Below are 13,865 nucleotides of genomic sequence, written 5' to 3' on the forward strand. Positions count from 1 at the left end.
CAATATTATTTTAGTTTTTTTTTAATCAATCATAATTTGTATTTTATTTTCAAAGTTATTTCTGTCTGTAAAAAAGTATTTATGATTTAGATGCATATTATAACATTATGGTGAAATAAGAATAAATGTATATGAATTAAGATTGTGTTTTGTTATTCTAAATAATTATTGTATTTATCATTATTTTATTTTGTTTTCAAAGTTTTTTCTGTCGTTATTATTTATGATTTAGATGCATATTATTACATTATGGTGAAATAAAAATAAATGTATATGAATTAAGATTGTGTTTTGTTTATTCTAAATATTTATTTTATTTATCTTTATTTTTATTTCTTCAAGTTTTTTCTGTCTGTATATTCTTGAAAAAAAGTATTTATTATTTAGATGCATATTGTTACAGTCATTCTGGTGAAATAAAAATTAATGTTTTAAATGATGGCTGCTCAATTAAATAATTTGAGCAACCATTAATCTCATCAGTGTCATCTTACATGACAAATCCAATTAGTGGTTCATAAGTTGATTACACCTTTCTAATCTAATCAATATCTTGGTGGGTGTAATGTCCAGGCTTAGAGGGTGTAATGACCAGGGGTGTAACGTCCAGGGGGTGTAATGACTGGACACCTAATGTACATACTATTAGTGAATATTACAAAACCTTTTTTTCTTACATAAGTACAAAGTACCCAAGAACAAAATTATTTAGATCATTAAGAACATGGCCAATCTCAGTTTTGTCGCGAAAATGGTTTTTTATGAAATGAAATCACTCGTTTTCATGTTAGCAATAAGTTTGTTACGTACAAATAGCAAATCCAACTGGTTACACAACACCTACTTCAAACTCAGTCGCAAAATCGGCAACTGCATTCTATCAAAAAAAGATCTTGATAGCTTTGACATATTTTTCGAGTAGATAAGGACATTAAAATATGAATTTCTTTATAAAGCATGGCTTTAAAAGGTTGCTTATAAAAATATAAACAATGTTCTAGTGATATCTTTATAACATGCACTCGTCATAGGTCTCCAAAAATGTCATCATTTTACATCGTACAAGTTAGTGTCCGTTAACTGCAATTTTATTCGAAAATGAGATTGCTAAACTGTGTGACAATGAAGAAGATATGGAAATTGAAGAATATTGTCCAGACTATCAAGACGAATTGATGAACACCGAAAAACTGTTATCGTATTAGGATAAAGCACTGGCAGTGGTTTGTTGAGCTAAAATAAAGTGTTAATAAAGGGTTTATGTTAATGTACATAGTTGTGTTGTTGTTTTTTTCGGTCTGGCTAAATTTTCTCCGGACCGGCACATTTTCTGAAATGCCTGTCCAGATGACCGGCATAGTTTTTCCAATTTCGCCAAGCCTGTTCTATGTGTAGATATTTTCAATGCAAAATTGTTATATTGAACAATTAAGTGCTTCTTTTGGTTCTAAAAAAATCCTGCTGACTACACAGGCAGCAGTATCATAAATTTTTGATACTGCTGCCTGTGGCTGACTATGAAAAATAAAATCATGGCTTTACTTGGTCTGTATGTAGTTAATTACATTGGTGAGTATTTTTGTTACTTTAGAATTTTATTTTCAGCACTGCATTTTGTAAAGAACTTTGGTTGTGTTGTTTTGATAGAAAATGTAGACTTGCTGGTCAAATGGGATTTCTCTATCTCATCTCGTGTCAAAATTATAATTATATTTTCAATCACTGGTACAGCGTGTTTCATTATATATGGGCAGTGAAAAGGGGGTTGACTGCATATGCGTAAAGTATCATCCAAGATTAGCCTGTGCAGTCCGCAGGCTAATCAGGGACGACACATTACGACTAAACTAGTCTTTTGCTAAGTAGAGACTTTCTTGAAACGAAGATTTTCATTAAAGCGGGACGTGGCGTCCACAATTAGCTGGTGCGTTCTGCACAGGCTAATCTGGGACGACACCTCACGCACATGCATGAAACCCCCTTTTCACAGAGCACAGCTCATAGTGATATTGGTTGGCATACTTTTGTCTACTGGTTGATGCTTGTTTGTATGTTATTTCCCTCACAGGTGTGGCAAGTTCCATGCACGGACCCTAAATCCATGCCCATATCTAGCAAATCTGCCAGAATGATTGATCTGTATAAAATTTGGAACTTTGAAAATGAACAAATTGTGTTGACTCATTGAAAATAGATTTTCAATACAAATAAAATACATTTTTTATTATTGACTTAATAATTAATATGTTTAATGAATGTTTTTGTTGTTAAAAAGTTGAATTTCATGTTTACCTTTTATGTATTAATGATATGTCATATCACTGTCTTATATTAAATAGTCTTGAAATATATTGTTTCAGTACTTTCAACATATTGCGATTTTTGTTTTATTATTTTCATATCATATTTAGAACATATATTTTTTATGTGGATCATTTTTTTTACATTTTTTATGTTGTTATGTTCATTTATATGTATTTGTATAAGCAATATTGTCCATGTTATAATTATATATACAACCAAGTTAATGTATAATGTTAATGTTAATGCTATTATAAAATAAAATAATCATTAACATTTCTTTAATTTCACAAGTTATTATTGTATTCAAACTGAGGTGTAATTTACTGTAATTCCTCAACTCTCAACTTTACACTCCTTAACAATGGAATCCAAATTGGAGAAAAAAATTATATAGTAAAACACTTTCTTTTTATGCCTCCAGATCAAATGATCGGGGGCATATTGTTTTTGGCCTGTCTGTCCGTCATTGTTTGTGTCTGTGTCACTAAACTTTAACCTTGGTCATAACTTTTGCAATATTGAAGATATTAACTTGATATTTGGCATGCATGTGTATCTCAAGGAGCTGCACATTTTGAGTGATGAAATGTCAAGGTCAAAGTTTACAGAAATCCAAGGGAAGTAACAAGCTTTAAAGGGAGATAATTGATATTTATCATTTGGCAGGTCCACATAATTTTTACAAGGGAAGACATATTTTTAAAGGGATATAAAAAAAGCAAAAATTAATAAATCAAAGCGGCGCAGTAGGGGCATTGTGTGTCTGACAAACATATCTCTTCATTTTTTGTCCTGACACCAAAAGTGTGTTTGTTGTGAAAACCAAATGATGATATTCAGAGGCTCATTAGGGATGTCACTTTCTGCTTTTATGGAATATTCCGTTTGAAAGATGTCTCTACGAAATGAAAATCATGTCTTGGCGGATAGTTTCATCCCTGATAAGCCTGGAATTACAATTTACTCACATGAATTTAGGCTTTTTTTTTCAAAAGCCCAGCTCAAATGTATTATATGAATCTTTTCTTATTTCAACAAACTATAGACAGTAAGGGATGTAAATGTTTTAGTAGTGACTCCACGACATTCCTTCAAACAAGAACAGCTCGTAAAATGATAAATTATTTTCTTTGAATGTTTATTGATTAAGCCATTTAATGATTTTAAGTTATTTTCTAGATGTCTGTCTTGGTACATAACATTGTTGGGTGTACCTTCTGCTTTTATAACAAAAGCGCGTCTAAAAGAAAATTGATACATGTCTTAATGGTTGATTTATGCAAATAAAAATTGATTAGCATTTCTTTTCGATGATTTACAAATTTACGTGTACAAATAATAGTTATCAATGGACATCTAAAATATATTTATGTGACAGCATATAAGCTTTTGTTAAAGTATACAGTGTAGACAACATGAAATTTTTAAACTCGCAAATAAATGAATGGCTGTTGATTTATTGGGAGGCAAACTTAATATCATGTAAAAATGTGTGAGAAGAGCATGTGAGCTCTGTAAAAAGGGGTTAATGCATATGCATAAAGTGTCGTCCCAGATTATCTGCGCAGTTCCACACAGGCTTATAAGGGATTACACCTTAACTGGATTTTCTTCAAGAAGAGTCTTCCTTTGTCCGAAACTGTTGCAATAAAAGTGGAAAGTGTCATTTCTTTTTAGACTGTGTAGACTGCACAGGCTAATCCGGGACGACTCTTTACGCACATGCATTCAACTCCCTTATCAAAGAGTGCATCCCATGTTAAATACCTTAAAAGAAGATAGTGCTAGATATGGGCTGGAAAGTGGCCTGTTTACCATGGAAACAAAGGAGTAAGTTTTACGGAATGCCAGATATGGTGGCTAATGGCGTGTTATGCTTGGACCCAAAAAATTAATTTGTGTTCCTGGCAACAAGGCTCAACTGTTTTTGTATGTGATTTAAATTTCAATTTCAGTGAGATCTGTATTAATAAAATGTTATTCTATCTGTACCACTTTTATACATATTTTTACGCATTTGTAGTCCCTTAGAAAGTTAAATTTAATTAAAGACCTTTCTAACTTGATTTAAGCCTTTAATTCTGAACCTTAGATACTGATGAGCAGCAAACAGCATAAAAAGTTAACAGACTGCGAGTTACTCACAGTCTGTTCTGGTTTTATGTTGTTTGCACATAGCCATTTTTACTTTGCTTCTGAGTGGGAAAGAGTTAAAAGAAAATTTGGTTGAAATCGTTGCTCAAAACACAGTGTAATTTTGTGCCCATCTGCATTACTGCATTATGTAACTATATACATGTGTTTAAAGTGAAATCTTGTTGTTGCTGTATGTTTTTCAAACTACATCCATTTTATTGAATGTTGAATGGGAAATGCCTTAAATTTGGCTGAATTATGTTCCATTGGATTGATAAAATGTTTAAATTGCACATTAAATATAAATGTGTCTGTTTTATTGTTAAATACACAATTGAAAAGTAAAAGTGAAATCACATTTTCCACATGGTAGAATAAAAATGGGACATCACTATTCTGCGGCCTCTGCAGCTTTAAAGGTTATATTACACTAATTCCGATTCCCATAGGGTCCCATTATAAAACTGACAACTTTCACAGCATTTTTCTTGCCTTTCCGACGTATCAATTTTTCCGAACCTGGTATCATTTTAAAGATGGATCTGTCATCTTCCAATAATTGCAATCAAAAACATACCGTCTCGCAACTTCTAAGAAAGTAAATCGCTGTCGAATGAACCCACCGTAGAAAAACGTGTTTCGGAATCCTAATTTCGACAAAAGCCCCACACAATAGAAAACACACCCTCAAAAGTTCATCTTTTAAGTTAGCTTCCAATCCAAGGCATCAAAGTACTCCAGACACATACAGGATATTACAAATAACCACAAAAGACATGTCTCACATTGTTAATGGCTTATATTCAAGAAGAGAAAAGGAACTCTTTAGAAATAGGCACTACTTTCGAATGGACCACGGAGGGATACACAATGATTTAGTGTAATGTAACCTTTAAGGGAACTCAACTTTGTCCTATCTTTTTTAAACTTTCTCCACATGAGATTTCAACTATTTCCACAATGAATATGCAATTTCAGTGCATTCGGATGGGGGTAAAGGCCTTAAAATGGCCATTTAAAGCGGTGACTAAATTGGCCGCAGTCAAGTCGGAATGCATGATTTTTAGTCTAAGTGACGACAGCTGATTTTGCGTCTCCAATTATTGTTACGCGTAACTTTCATGGCAAAAACTGGTATCATTGCATGCGAAATTCACCAATATATCAGCAAAAGGCCCAAATAAATGTATTGATTGTGAATCAGTGTACTTTTCTTGATGAAATAGGAGACTTTTTTAAAATTTTAAGCACTTTTTTCAATAAAAAACTCACTGACAGCATATAAAATCATGTTTTTTATGAAAATTATTATTAAAAGCTTCACTTACAATCTAAACATACACATTGCAATTACAAAAATTAATGCTATTATGATGAGAGGCATAATTTTCAGCTTTCAAGCCGATACAAGCCGGCTACCCAAAATTAACACTTAAAAAGGCGCAAATCGCTCCTTCAACAGCTTACGACACAAAGTGACACTTAATGCGCATCCAGATAGTCTCTCTCATATAAATAAGTCCTGTTAGCGACATTTTATTAAGTATTCTCTTTAAAATCCAGTGTTGAAAGCGTAAGTTTTGCAAAAATGTCCACAGTCACCATGCAAAAGAGCATGTTTGCTAAGGAATTCCTACGCGAGTGGCCACACTAATGTCGTGGCAGGAAAGTCATTTGGGTGTGATTCCTCTGTAGTTCAGTGAACATTCATTCCACTACCTGGGGATGACTATCAGGATCAATTTTCCCAGCTTGGTGTAGTGTTGACCTTTCAGGATGTTGATGGATCGTCCACAAGCGCTGCACCACTGCGGCCTCTGTTCAGGACACAGAGTCGGATTGAGGTGTACACAAACCCGCAGTCAGGCAAGGATCATCCAGACCTTTAATAAAATAAAATGTTTAGGCCCCTGAAACTGGCAATTATGTTCAACACTGAGATAAGGAAACACATAGAGGAGACATCATGCCATGGCTTTCTCATTATTGACACGGCAAACTCGAGCAGCCGGGGACTTGGCTCCAAACAAAAACAGGTATGCTCCATCAATGTGAGCAAGATGACATGTCAGAGTTAAAAAGGGCAAACAAACATACAAAAGAGATATGTAGGAAATTAGAAATTAAATGCCAGAAGTAATTTTAAGTATTGTTTTTCTGTCTGCAAGGGTTGCTGTGGAAAATAGTGCTTAACGCATAGTTTGGCCTGTAGGGGTTCTGCTAGCAAGAACAAATCGAAGTCATATCTGCCCGCGAACTGTAAGCTTGAGATAACCATATCTGATGAAGTACTGCTTTGAGAATGCATTCTTATTGTACTTGAACCAGATCGCATTGACAGCACAAGGCTTCAGACCCCCCAAAAGTGTGAGGCTTTCAATAGTGCTTACCTGATACCAGACCGCATTGCCCGAGACAGTGACTTTCTCCCCGAACTGCACAGGCTGCATCCGCAGCACAACCCTTAAGCTCAATCATGGTCTGGCTGACTCTGAAATAGTGAAATCTGAATTTACAGATGCTCATTTGTCTAAAGGTTATGAGTTTATTGCCTATCTTATTAAAAGCAAACACAATGACATGCTTAAAAAGACATGTGCATTTCTGAAAAGACATACAGCTGCCCGATACTTGACTAGGAAAAGGCGCTATGGTCTTCACTCTGAAATTCATTACTCTAAGGGCTTTACAGAACAAAAGCCAGATCTTACAGCTAATTGGCCCCACCTACAGCTAAATATGCTTTATAGGTTGAAAATAAAGTTATTTGTCTGAAGAACTAGTGCTATTAACTCATCAGCTATGTTGCTCCACTGGCCGCAATTCTGTAAACATAGTGTATATATGGAAATACCTAGTCTACCACCTGCACCGCACCACTACGTCCACTGTAAAAATACACAGCTAAGTTAGTACTTTAACGAACAAACTGAAATTCATGTGTTAATTAAACAATCAGTATGATGACTCACATTGAAATCATGTCCAGTGCACCAGTCAGAGCAAGACAGCTAGCGGATTGTTGACCATCTACGGCTCAAGGACAAACGGTCAGGCCTACAAACAAAGAGAAAAATGGCATAAATGGGTTGCATGCATGTAATTTTGCATATTTTTCATCTTGCTCTCCACCTGAAACTTCAATCTATGGACATAATAATATTTACATTTAAGATTTGTTGGAAATGTTTCCCTTACTTGTCCGTACCAGGTCCCCCACCCATCCGGAACAGTCCAAAACCACCTAAAACATCCATTTGGACCAAAATATTGACACCTCTCATCTATTTTAGCACCCAAATCATCAAAACATTCATTAAAATTCATTTTCTACTTGTCTCGCTTGCAGACGAATCCATGTGACCTTGACATTGCAGTAAATGTGCTTTTTAAAGGTTATATTACACTAATTCCGATTCCCATAGGGTCCCATTATAAAACTGACAACTTTCACAGCATTTTTCTTGCCTTTCCGACGTATCAATTTTTCCGAACCTGGTATCATTTTAAAGATGGATCTGTCATCTTCCAATAATTGCAATCAAAAACATACCGTCTCGCAACTTCTAAGAAAGTAAATCGCTGTCGAATGAACCCACCGTAGAAAAACGTGTTTCGGAATCCTAATTTCGACAAAAGCCCCACACAATAGAAAACACACCCTCAAAAGTTCATCTTTTAAGTTAGCTTCCAATCCAAGGCATCAAAGTACTCCAGACACATACAGGATATTACAAATAACCACAAAAGACATGTCTCACATTGTTAATGGCTTATATTCAAGAAGAGAAAAGGAACTCTTTAGAAATAGGCACTACTTTCGAATGGACCACGGAGGGATACACAATGATTTAGTGTAATGTAACCTTTAAGGGAACTCAACTTTGTCCTATCTTTTTCAAACTTTCTCCACATGAGATTTCAACTATTTCCACAATGAATATGCAATTTCAGTGCATTCGGATGGGGGTAAAGGCCTTAAAATGGCCATTTAAAGCGGTGACTAAATTGGCCGCAGTCAAGTCGGAATGCATGATTTTTAGTCTAAGTGACGACAGCTGATTTTGCGTCTCCAATTATTGTTACGCGTAACTTTCATGGCAAAAACTGGTATCATTGCATGCGAAATTCACCAATATATCAGCAAAAGGCCCAAATAAATGTATTGATTGTGAATCAGTGTACTTTTCTTGATGAAATAGGAGACTTTTTAAAAATTTTAAGCACTTTTTTCAATAAAAAACTCACTGACAGCATATAAAATCATGTTTTTTATGAAAATTATTATTAAAAGCTTCACTTACAATCTAAACATACACATTGCAATTACAAAAAATAATGCTATTATGATGAGAGGCATAATTTTCAGCTTTCAAGCCGATACAAGCCGGCTACCCAAAATTAACACTTAAAAAGGCGCAAATCGCTCCTTCAACAGCTTACGACACAAAGTGACACTTAATGCGCATCCAGATAGTCTCTCTCATATAAATAAGTCCTGTTAGCGACATTTTATTAAGTATTCTCTTTAAAATCCAGTGTTGAAAGCGTAAGTTTTGCAAAAATGTCCACAGTCACCATGCAAAAGAGCATGTTTGCTAAGGAATTCCTACGCGAGTGGCCACACTAATGTCGTGGCAGGAAAGTCATTTGGGTGTGATTCCTCTGTAGTTCAGTGAACATTCATTCCACTACCTGGGGATGACTATCAGGATCAATTTTCCCAGCTTGGTGTAGTGTTGACCTTTCAGGATGTTGATGGATCGTCCACAAGCGCTGCACCACTGCGGCCTCTGTTCAGGACACAGAGTCGGATTGAGGTGTACACAAACCCGCAGTCAGGCAAGGATCATCCAGACCTTTAATAAAATAAAATGTTTAGGCCCCTGAAACTGGCAATTATGTTCAACACTGAGATAAGGAAACACATAGAGGAGACATCATGCCATGGCTTTCTCATTATTGACACGGCAAACTCGAGCAGCCGGGGACTTGGCTCCAAACAAAAACAGGTATGCTCCATCAATGTGAGCAAGATGGCATGTCAGAGTTAAAAAGGGCAAACAAACATACAAAAGAGATATGTAGGAAATTAGAAATTAAATGCCAGAAGTAATTTTAAGTATTGTTTTTCTGTCTGCAAGGGTTGCTGTGGAAAATAGTGCTTAACGCATAGTTTGGCCTGTAGGGGTTCTGCTAGCAAGAACAAATCGAAGTCATATCTGCCCGCGAACTGTAAGCTTGAGATAACCATATCTGATGAAGTACTGCTTTGAGAATGCATTCTTATTGTACTTGAACCAGATCGCATTGACAGCACAAGGCTTCAGACCCCCCAAAAGTGTGAGGCTTTCAATAGTGCTTACCTGATACCAGACCGCATTGCCCGAGACAGTGACTTTCTCCCCGAACTGCACAGGCTGCATCCGCAGCACAACCCTTAAGCTCAATCATGGTCTGGCTGACTCTGAAATAGTGAAATCTGAATTTACAGATGCTCATTTGTCTAAAGGTTATGAGTTTATTGCCTATCTTATTAAAAGCAAACACAATGACATGCTTAAAAAGACATGTGCATTTCTGAAAAGACATACAGCTGCCCGATACTTGACTAGGAAAAGGCGCTATGGTCTTCACTCTGAAATTCATTACTCTAAGGGCTTTACAGAACAAAAGCCAGATCTTACAGCTAATTGGCCCCACCTACAGCTAAATATGCTTTATAGGTTGAAAATAAAGTTATTTGTCTGAAGAACTAGTGCTATTAACTCATCAGCTATGTTGCTCCACTGGCCGCAATTCTGTAAACATAGTGTATATATGGAAATACCTAGTCTACCACCTGCACCGCACCACTACGTCCACTGTAAAAATACACAGCTAAGTTAGTACTTTAACGAACAAACTGAAATTCATGTGTTAATTAAACAATCAGTATGATGACTCACATTGAAATCATGTCCAGTGCACCAGTCAGAGCAAGACAGCTAGCGGATTGTTGACCATCTACGGCTCAAGGACAAACGGTCAGGCCTACAAACAAAGAGAAAAATGGCATAAATGGGTTGCATGCATGTAATTTTGCATATTTTTCATCTTGCTCTCCACCTGAAACTTCAATCTATGGACATAATAATATTTACATTTAAGATTTGTTGGAAATGTTTCCCTTACTTGTCCGTACCAGGTCCCCCACCCATCCGGAACAGTCCAAAACCACCTAAAACATCCATTTGGACCAAAATATTGACACCTCTCATCTATTTTAGCACCCAAATCATCAAAACATTCATTAAAATTCATTTTCTACTTGTCTCGCTTGCAGACGAATCCATGTGACCTTGACATTGCAGTAAATGTGCTTTTTAAAGGTTATATTACACTAATTCCGATTCCCATAGGGTCCCATTATAAAACTGACAACTTTCACAGCATTTTTCTTGCCTTTCCGACGTATCAATTTTTCCGAACCTGGTATCATTTTAAAGATGGATCTGTCATCTTCCAATAATTGCAATCAAAAACATACCGTCTCGCAACTTCTAAGAAAGTAAATCGCTGTCGAATGAACCCACCGTAGAAAAACGTGTTTCGGAATCCTAATTTCGACAAAAGCCCCACACAATAGAAAACACACCCTCAAAAGTTCATCTTTTAAGTTAGCTTCCAATCCAAGGCATCAAAGTACTCCAGACACATACAGGATATTACAAATAACCACAAAAGACATGTCTCACATTGTTAATGGCTTATATTCAAGAAGAGAAAAGGAACTCTTTAGAAATAGGCACTACTTTCGAATGGACCACGGAGGGATACACAATGATTTAGTGTAATGTAACCTTTAAGGGAACTCAACTTTGTCCTATCTTTTTCAAACTTTCTCCAAATGAGATTTCAACTATTTCCACAATGAATATGCAATTTCAGTGCATTCGGATGGGGGTAAAGGCCTTAAAATGGCCATTTAAAGCGGTGACTAAATTGGCCGCAGTCAAGTCGGAATGCATGATTTTTAGTCTAAGTGACGACAGCTGATTTTGCGTCTCCAATTATTGTTACGCGTAACTTTCATGGCAAAAACTGGTATCATTGCATGCGAAATTCACCAATATATCAGCAAAAGGCCCAAATAAATGTATTGATTGTGAATCAGTGTACTTTTCTTGATGAAATAGGAGACTTTTTTAAAATTTTAAGCACTTTTTTCAATAAAAAACTCACTGACAGCATATAAAATCATGTTTTTTATGAAAATTATTATTAAAAGCTTCACTTACAATCTAAACATACACATTGCAATTACAAAAATTAATGCTATTATGATGAGAGGCATAATTTTCAGCTTTCAAGCCGATACAAGCCGGCTACCCAAAATTAACACTTAAAAAGGCGCAAATCGCTCCTTCAACAGCTTACGACACAAAGTGACACTTAATGCGCATCCAGATAGTCTCTCTCATATAAATAAGTCCTGTTAGCGACATTTTATTAAGTATTCTCTTTAAAATCCAGTGTTGAAAGCGTAAGTTTTGCAAAAATGTCCACAGTCACCATGCAAAAGAGCATGTTTGCTAAGGAATTCCTACGCGAGTGGCCACACTAATGTCGTGGCAGGAAAGTCATTTGGGTGTGATTCCTCTGTAGTTAAGTGAACATTCATTCCACTACCTGGGGATGACTATCAGGATCAATTTTCCCAGCTTGGTGTAGTGTTGACCTTTCAGGATGTTGATGGATCGTCCACAAGCGCTGCACCACTGCGGCCTCTGTTCAGGACACAGAGTCGGATTGAGGTGTACACAAACCCGCAGTCAGGCAAGGATCATCCAGACCTTTAATAAAATAAAATGTTTAGGCCCCTGAAACTGGCAATTATGTTCAACACTGAGATAAGGAAACACATAGAGGAGACATCATGCCATGGCTTTCTCATTATTGACACGGAAAACTCGAGCAGCCGGGGACTTGGCTCCAAACAAAAACAGGTATGCTCCATCAATGTGAGCAAGATGGCATGTCAGAGTTAAAAAGGGCAAACAAACATACAAAAGAGATATGTAGGAAATTAGAAATTAAATGCCAGAAGTAATTTTAAGTATTGTTTTTCTGTCTGCAAGGGTTGCTGTGGAAAATAGTGCTTAACGCATAGTTTGGCCTGTAGGGGTTCTGCTAGCAAGAACAAATCGAAGTCATATCTGCCCGCGAACTGTAAGCTTGAGATAACCATATCTGATGAAGTACTGCTTTGAGAATGCATTCTTATTGTACTTGAACCAGATCGCATTGACAGCACAAGGCTTCAGACCCCCCAAAAGTGTGAGGCTTTCAATAGTGCTTACCTGATACCAGACCGCATTGCCCGAGACAGTGACTTTCTCCCCGAACTGCACAGGCTGCATCCGCAGCACAACCCTTAAGCTCAATCATGGTCTGGCTGACTCTGAAATAGTGAAATCTGAATTTACAGATGCTCATTTGTCTAAAGGTTATGAGTTTATTGCCTATCTTATTAAAAGCAAACACAATGACATGCTTAAAAAGACATGTGCATTTCTGAAAAGACATACAGCTGCCCGATACTTGACTAGGAAAAGGCGCTATGGTCTTCACTCTGAAATTCATTAACTCTAAGGGCTTTACAGAACAAAAGCCAGATCTTACAGCTAATTGGCCCCACCTACAGCTAAATATGCTTTATAGGTTGAAAATAAAGTTATTTGTCTGAAGAACTAGTGCTATTAACTCATCAGCTATGTTGCTCCACTGGCCGCAATTCTGTAAACATAGTGTATATATGGAAATACCTAGTCTACCACCTGCACCGCACCACTACGTCCACTGTAAAAATACACAGCTAGTTAGTACTTTACGAACAAACTGAATTCATGTGTTAATTAAACAATCAGTATGATGACTCACATTGAAATCATGTCCAGTGCACCAGTCAGAGCAAGACAAGCTAGCGGATTGTTGACCATCTACGCTCAAGGACAAACGGTCAGGCCTACAAACAAAGAGAAAAATGGCATAAATGGGTTGCATGCATGTAATTTTGCATATTTTTCATCTTGCTCTCCACCTGAAACTTCAATCTATGGACATAATAATATTTACATTTAAGATTTGTTGGAAATGTTTCCCTTACTTGTCCGTACCCAGGTCCCCCACCCATCCGAACAGTCCAAAACCACCTAAAACATCCATTTGGACCAAAATAGTGACACCTCTCATCTATTTAGAGCACCCAAATCAGCAAACATTCATTAAAATTCATTTTCTACTTGTCTCGCTTGACAGACGAATCCATGTGACCTTGACATTGCAGTAAATGTGCTTTTTAAAGGGAACTCAACTTTGTCCTATCTTTTTTCAACTTTCTCCGCAATGAGATTTCAACTATTTCACAATGAATATGCAATTTC

General features: G+C 36.4%; 1 long non-coding RNA gene across 1 annotated transcript; it reads right to left on the reverse strand.

Moving 5' to 3' along the window:
• Nucleotides 1-5,722: 5,722 nt before the first annotated feature.
• Nucleotides 5,723-13,400, reverse strand: LOC127848744 (uncharacterized). Its single transcript, XR_008034668.1, has 9 exons — nucleotides 13,363-13,400; nucleotides 12,783-12,883; nucleotides 12,112-12,275; nucleotides 10,389-10,473; nucleotides 9,807-9,907; nucleotides 9,136-9,299; nucleotides 7,413-7,497; nucleotides 6,831-6,931; nucleotides 5,723-6,323 (listed from the first exon to the last, which is right to left on the reverse strand). It is a non-coding gene; the product is annotated as an uncharacterized LOC127848744 (long non-coding RNA).
• Between the last annotated feature and the right edge of the window lie 465 nt (nucleotides 13,401-13,865).

This window comes from Dreissena polymorpha, chromosome 10 (genome assembly GCF_020536995.1).
Source record: "Dreissena polymorpha isolate Duluth1 chromosome 10, UMN_Dpol_1.0, whole genome shotgun sequence".
NCBI lineage: Eukaryota > Metazoa > Mollusca > Bivalvia > Myida > Dreissenidae > Dreissena > Dreissena polymorpha.